Source organism: Cibotium barometz, chromosome 20, assembly GCF_041138505.1.
Source record: "Cibotium barometz isolate CiBa-2024 chromosome 20, ASM4113850v1, whole genome shotgun sequence".
Classification (NCBI taxonomy): Eukaryota; Viridiplantae; Streptophyta; class Polypodiopsida; order Cyatheales; family Cibotiaceae; genus Cibotium; species Cibotium barometz.
Window position 1 is genome coordinate 16,352,357 of NC_141065.1, and position 7,714 is coordinate 16,360,070.

Here is a 7,714-nt window from a genome sequence, read left to right on the forward strand (position 1 = left end):
ACTTTACGAGAATATTAAATTCGATTTTTTTAAAGTCTAGTGGGAAATATGAATTTTTCATTTTTGGGAGAATATTTTTTTGAATTTAAAACAGAGATATGGGTATTTTCCCAAAAAGGTAAGTGGGAATCAAAAAAGTCAACCTTTTAATGACACCCCTTACACCCTTCATAAATGACCCCTAAAATGGACAATTTGACAACTCATGAGTATCTACTCATTGAATGCTCATTAGCCTTAATGAGTTATGTAAAAAAGTGATTGAAAATTAATCCAAGATTAATTTCTTTCACTAATCTTTTCCTCTTTTACACTAATCAAAGACTCTAATTAACCCCACTGATACCTACTTAATTCGCACAATTGAGCACATCATTGGATAGAGCAAGGGAATGCTAACCTTTGTGCATCAAAAAATGTGCAAATTAATCTAAAATAGGAGATTAATTAGACTCTTAATTATGGTCTCCTCTTTTAAGGCAAAATTAAGTAAAGAGAGTCAAATTTCTCTAGTTAATGAAAAAATTGATGTAATTAGGTGTTTTGATCCTCTAGATGCTGTCAAAACACTCAAAAACACCAATTTTGACTACTCATATGATCAATTTAGACCCCAATTAACACATTTTCTAAAATTTTTGCCTCTTGAACAAGATTAATCACCCTTAATGACAAAAACGAGTCCATTAAAATAAATTAGTCAAATTCAAGGGTTTTTTGATGGTTTTAAGAAATTTTTGAAAGATTAAGCTACTCCTAATGCTTGCTAATACTCTAATCCACACAATTTCAACAACAAACACACAATTAAACTAAGATTAATGATCTTAGCTCTATGTTTAACACTAAAGAGAGCTAACATTTACTAAAAATTACATTCTATTGCATTGTTTGATGTAATGGATGCAAACTAAGCCTAATATTAACTATGTGCAAGCCCTAAGAACATGAAAAACCACAATCACAACAACAAAAACAACAAATTAAACTAAAAATTAAACAAAAGGCATTCTTCTCAAAAATAAAAAAGAGAGCTATTCTACACCAAATCTCACACAAATCACCATCAAATCCACATCTTTTTCATGGGAAACCATTAATAAAGATAATGGGCAATGAGTTATGGGTAGATTAGAGGAAAAATGATGGAAAAACCCAAGGGATGGCTCCTCGACAGCTCCTCGACAGTGGTGCCAAAAATGTTAAGGCTCACCGTAACCCTCGAAACACATCTAAAAGAGATTACATGGTGAACCGCAACTGTCATGAGGATCTTTCCAATGGCTGAGCTCGTAACCCTTCTCGGGGGGTGCACTATATGGAAGCCCCTCCTACGACGTGCGTTCAAGGGGTATTTAAAAAACCCCTTATCTGTGAATTTTGAGCTAATAAAACTACCCCTTTTTCTTTATAGACTTACGGGTTTTTTTCCAAAGTACAATTAAAATACCCCTCTTGTAATTGTATTTCTGTAAATTTACCCAATATTTTGGATTAAAAAAACCCCACCTAATGATCGCACGTGGTAGACTTACATTTTTTGAGGTGCACCCCCCGAGTAACCCTTGAGGTCTCCAAGCTCTACAACTCCTTGAGAAGCAATTCCACTGCGCCTCTTGCTGTTGCAAGCGTTGTCACACTGCCGCGTTGCACTATGGGTACTCGTTCCTCCTCTCACCTCACTTCACTCACACACACTCACTAGCATGCATTAGGGAGAGAGATTAGTAAGAGGATTAGCAAGAGCAAGACTCAATTGCATAATGGGAGAGTATATTGTATTCTGAGAGATATTCACGTATATACATGGCCATAAGTGTTCACACTCACTTAAACTATGGCCGACTGAGTACTTTAGGCTCAGAAGAGGCCTAATGCTATTACAATGACTACTCTCATAATATATCCGTCTCCCAAGCTTGTTTCAAAGCTAATTTATATGCTAGGAGCACATTGGGAGGAAATTAGCTCCATTGTTTGGAGTTGGAGCACAATAACTATGCCCAATGAGAACAAAAAAAAAAAGATTTCAAAGGTTGCATACTTGAGAGGACAAGAGAATCTAGCATTGTGAAACAAAGGAAAATGAAAATAATGATGTAGCTCTTGATAATATAGTTGGATCAAACTGAGGAGGCATGGTTTTGGAGTGGAATTATTGGTGATAGTCTTTGGAGTCTTTATTGTTAAAAACAAGGGGACCACACATGTATGGAATTATTGGTGATAGTCCATCTATTTTGACAGTTTCATATAATGTCATTGTGAAAATGTGATATTTTTACATTGAATAAATTTGTACATATTTCATTATCTTTAATAATGTAATAGAAACTAAAAAAACATTATATACAAACATATCTTTAAGGCTATCACAAAGTTTCAAAATAGCACCATAATAGGAACTAAAAAACAATGTATACCAACATATGTTTAACCCTATCACAAAGTCTCATAATGACACCATAATACTATAACACACTAATGTTGATTTATAGAAGGACCATAAAACTGTGTTGTTTTATAGAAGAACACACTAACATTGTTTTATATAAGAACATAAAAATTATAAAAGTAATTTGTAAGGCTCTACCAGCAGACAAACTGCAACATTCTTTTTTGAGACCCCTTGTTACTTGCCCACTAGGACGACACCATAGCCACTGAGATGAGGGAGGAGAGGAGGGCTCTTCTTCACCACACCTAGCCATAGAGGAATTGTGGATAAGCTCCACATCGTCAGGCTTATGTGTAGCGGCCTGCTTGCCCACACTTGCTCAACCGCCCGAGGTCCTCTAACCTGGGTGCCTCACCCCTAAACGACGGACACTCTCGCGCCGATCGCTCTTTGGCAATCGGGCTCCATATTTGATTGAGCCCTACGTAACCTATTACAAGCTACGTGATGCCCACATTATGTTTGTTTTATGTAACTCAAAGTAAAGTTATAAGAGTATAACAACCTTCTGAAAAAAAATTAAAAAGAATAACATTACGAATGTTTTATGTAACTCAAAGTAAAGTTTTAAGAGACACAACCTTCAAAAAAATTTAATAAATAACATTATTTAAGCGTCTCTAGTCTCAAATGTTAGAATCTATCTAAAAGTTCCTAAAATAGTGTTTCTAATACCAAATGTTCAAGCCCTCCATGAATAAACCCCAACCCTAGAGCCACACACAAAAGAGTCCATTAGATTTTCATGATAAAAAAACATGCATTCATGTGGTGGATAAAACAATCTCAAGATAGAAATGGCCCCAAATTTATTATATACCAATTAAACTTGTGGGCACCCTTAGTTGTGAACAAACAAGCCCACACATTAATCTCTCACTCGTTAATTGGTCCCCCTTGTATATGCATCAATAGGTCCTCTCTGGCCGGCTTCTTGGCCTGACCTATGAGCTCGGCCTTCCTTCTGCATATGCATCAATAGGCCAGCTTGTTGGCTTGACCTATGAGCCTGGCCTTCCTTCTGCATATGCATCAATAGGCCAGCTTGTTGGCTTGACCTATGAGCCTGGCCTTCCTTTTACTTCTTAGATCTCCTTCTTGTCCTTAAGCTCTTTACTTTATCTAGAGGCCTTGATCCACCGATCCTTGCTTATCTCTTGGCCTTGATCCACTTGATCATTTGTGAAATTTTTGCCAGTAATTAACTAGGGTCGTGACAATGTGTGAATGTTTTATCAAGACAACAAGATTGATTCTACAAGACATCGAGTTTGGATATAGGCTCACTAATTTGCATTTTGTAACAAAAAATAAAGGCCTTTACCCATCAAAATGTATTCCTAAAAATGCTTGAAAATCTAGGGTAATCTAGCTTTTCTGGGAGACATCCCTTGCCCAAGCTTGTGGGATGTAGAGTTTCTCATGTGTTCATCTTTGTATCTCCTTGCTAAATTTGCCAATGAGAGCCCGAGAACTCTACTAAAACTTTGGTGAAGGAGTTACTTTAAGGCCACTTGATTTTATTTTGGTTTTTATACTTATAGTTCAAGGCCCTTTATAGATGACAAGTCTGAAAATAACATATTTTCTACCTAGCCAAGATTATGAACATCACAAAAAAGCAACTCATACCAATATTTACCTACGAACGTTATTTTTAAAGCTTTTTGAACTTTTTGTGATAACAAATTGGATTTCATTTCATACGTTGTGTCCGATATTGTTTATCTTCTAGTAAATCTATTCTCTTAACATAGATAAATTGGATTTCATTTCATAGGTTATGTCCAATATTGCTTATCTTTTGGTAAATTTATTCTATGAGTATATACAAATTTACAAATGACCTTATAAGACTTGGAGGTCTTGAACACCTTAGTGGTGGTGTGTACAAATACCGAGCAACTTGTAAATTAGTGTTGCTGAAATTAAACCCTTATGCAAAATGAGAATCCTTCTCCAAATGGATTCATAAAAATTAAGGAATTTAGTCGTTGGATGATTGTTCTAGGGGAAAGCAATGCCACAACAAGTACACCTACAGTGGGGGTTATGAGGCTTCCCACATGTGTAAGGTCTCCCTCTCCCTAATAAAAGCTTCATGATATTAAACAACCCACACATCAACTCCTGTCACATGCATGAAATGCATCATTGAACTCTCCTAATGGATTTGTGTGACCATTGCTTTCTTCACATGAGAAAGCTAGAAATGGAAATTTGTAGTTTCTAGCTGAAGTTTGCAAGAGCCTATTTCACTTATAAGTGCGTGTTTTAATTTTACAAGACTTCAAGTTGGGATAAATGAAGGCCTTCACATATCAATATCCCTTGCCAAGCTTGTGGACATGGAGTCTCCCTTGTTTATCTCCATATCGACACCCAATTTGCATTGAGATATCTCGAACTCTACTAAAAATGTGGTGGAGTTACTTTAAGGGCTCTTGTTTTAAGCCATTTTTTTTCTTTTTTTGTTGTTGTACTTTTATAGATCAAGGTACTTTATGCACTAGATGACAAGTAACATGTTTTTGATCTAGCCAAGAATGCCATGAGAACAAAAAAGCAACTTTATGCACTAGATGACAAGTAACATGTTTTTGATCTAGCCAAGAATGCCATGAGTACAAAAAAGCAACTCAGACCAATATTTATCTATGAAAGTAATTTTTCAAGTTGATATGTTGATTTTCTTAATAGAAAAAATTCAAGCTAGTATGTTTCTTTGATTGCTTTAAATTGGCATTCATGTGGAGTTGTTGAACAAGCATGTTGATGGTGGTGGTGTGGACAAATATCTAGGAGCTTGCAAATCAATGTTACGGAAATCAAACCCTTATTTGTGCAAATAGATTCAAAGGAATGATGGAATTAGCTGATCATAAATGGATGATGATGATGATGATTGAAACAATGTCACAAGTGAAGCTGTAGTGGGGGTAAGGAGAAGCCTGATTCAGAGAGGAAGGGCAGAAGGGGGGATGTCTTGTGTTGGAGGTCGTGGTAGAATTGGTATTCGGCCTCGTAGTCGTGCAGGTGAAGCTCGCTTTGCTGCCCTGTGTGGTAATGGTGGTTGGCTCCGGCCGATTTCCCGAAGCCGAAGAGGCTCACCTGTTGGCAGATGCCCAGCGCCACCATCACCGCCTGCATGCCGGAGGAGTAGTGGAAGAACGGCCCGTCGTGGGCGTCGCTCCACTCCTCCGCCCTTCTTCCGGTCGTCTCCACGAAGCCTCTCAGCGAATAGTACTTGACGATGCGAGCGCAGAGCGTGTCCAAGCGCCGATCTGTGACCATTATAGGAGCGCTTTGCGACTCCGAGCAGAAGCTGACGTCCATGAAGTGCGCGGGCTGGCAGATGTAAAGGAGAGTGGGCACGTTCTCACCGTAAGGCTGGCAGTAGCAGCGCCTCCGCCCGGCACAAGCATGAAGCACGTTGCTGTTGATGAAGGCTAGGGTGGTTTTGCCGCCCACGTACTTCTCAAATCCGGCGGTTTTGGCGTTGTTGAGGCGGATCACCGCCTGGTGGCTGTCGATTAGCGAGCTGTAGTTACTGTTGAGGAGTATGCCGCTGTTACCCACCACGGCGCAGCTTGTGTAAGGCTTGCCGAGCTCAACACGCTCTCCCGCGACCTTGAGGTAGTGCTTATCGATGGGATCTTTCACCGCACGCAGCAAGGAGAACATGATACGCGGCTCGTAGACATTCCTGCCGCCCACCCAACGCCGGAGAGCGTCGCTGACTTGGCCCCAGCGCCGGGCATACCATGGGCTCGAGAGTCGAATGGGGATCCTGTGGCCTTCTCTGGCGAGCTTCAGCCTAGCAGCTTCCAGCCTTTCTTGCTCGTTTCGGCCTAGCAGGCTGTCCCGCAATTGCTCAGCCAAGGAGGGCTTCCAGGCTTCGTCCAGCAAAACAGAAGCCTGCTGCGCCATAACCGTGTCACTGAGGTCTACTGCAGCCATGTTCACAAGAGCATTGTGCAGGTCAGCTGAGACGGTGTGATGCAGGGCGTCGAGGGGAGCGTCAGATCGATCGGAAGGGTGAGGAACTAGATTAATTAGGGGGCGCGGCGGCTTAATTAAGTAGGGATAAATAGCTGCATAGAGGATCAACAAGGTGATTAAGCTAAGGATCAAGGAGAGAAAATGCATGGATCGGCTGGGGATATGAACAATTTTCCAAGAGATGAGGCCATCTGATTTGGGTTTAGAGGAGGGTAAGCGACAAGAGGAAGCTGAGGGGTGGTGCAGAAGAAGGGGATGATGATGGACAACAGCCATGGATGCTGCAAAGAGCTTCTAGAGATCAATGTGCCACAATAATAAGCAACGGGGGTAGGTCTTACCTCCACCAAGGAAAAAAAAAATCGTCCAATAATCTCCTAATCGCAATCAAGTTAGAGATTAAACCTAAAACACACGTCCATAATGACTGACGCCTGAGGAGGGATGATACCTCCATCAGTGTACACCTCCCTTGAGGCTTGGGAGTAGTGCAGAAATTATGCCAGGAGAATCACTGCACCACGTTTTCCCAATGTGTGAAAAGTACGCGGCCCACTTTATTCAAGTCTTTCACGCTACCATCCTACAACTCCTCGTAGACCTGGGACTTGAAATGACAAGGACCTTAATATATATATAATACAAATTCTTCGCTTTTTGGTCCGCCCAAGTGTGAATCTTCATATTCTTGACCCTTGCGTCTCCATCTCGATTCGCTCAACAGTCCACGTGCAAACCGAGCACCTTCTTGTTATATGTAATATGTATGCATGTGCACAAGCACAAAGCTTACACAAGACGGTTGTCAAGTATTATGAAAAAGGTCTGTCTCACCCTTTGATAGCCAAGGTGGAGTATTATGAAAGTTTATATTTATCTAGCATTGAATACCTCCACTTCCCTCACTTCCTCAATTATTCATTCCTCCACTTCCTCAACCATCAATGCTTCTTCTATCACATGAGAAATCTGTCTAGGCTTCTTCTTTGTTTTAACGACTTCTCTCTCGATGCTTGTCATAGTTCACTAGTGATAAAAAGATAAATCACATTGTTTTTTGGTAGTTGTGTGTTTGTGTTTGTAGAGAGAGAGAGAGAGAGAGAGAGAGAGAGAGAGAGAGAGAGAGAGAGAGAGAGAGAGAGAGAGAGATCTGATCCTGTTACATCTCCTTTTTTGTTAAACTATTAATTTTATATAATTTGAGAGAGAGAGAGAGAGAGAGAGATCTGATCCTGTTACATCTCCTTTTTTGTT

The 7,714-nt window shown here is 40.1% G+C and overlaps 1 pseudogene across 1 annotated transcript; it reads right to left on the minus strand.

Annotated features, from left to right (window-relative positions):
• Positions 1-4,921: 4,921 nt before the first annotated feature.
• On the minus strand, positions 4,922-7,018 carry LOC147627587 (beta-1,6-galactosyltransferase GALT29A pseudogene; annotated as a pseudogene). Its single transcript, XR_015268380.1, has one exon. The product of XR_015268380.1 is annotated as a beta-1,6-galactosyltransferase GALT29A pseudogene (transcript).
• Between the last annotated feature and the right edge of the window lie 696 nt (positions 7,019-7,714).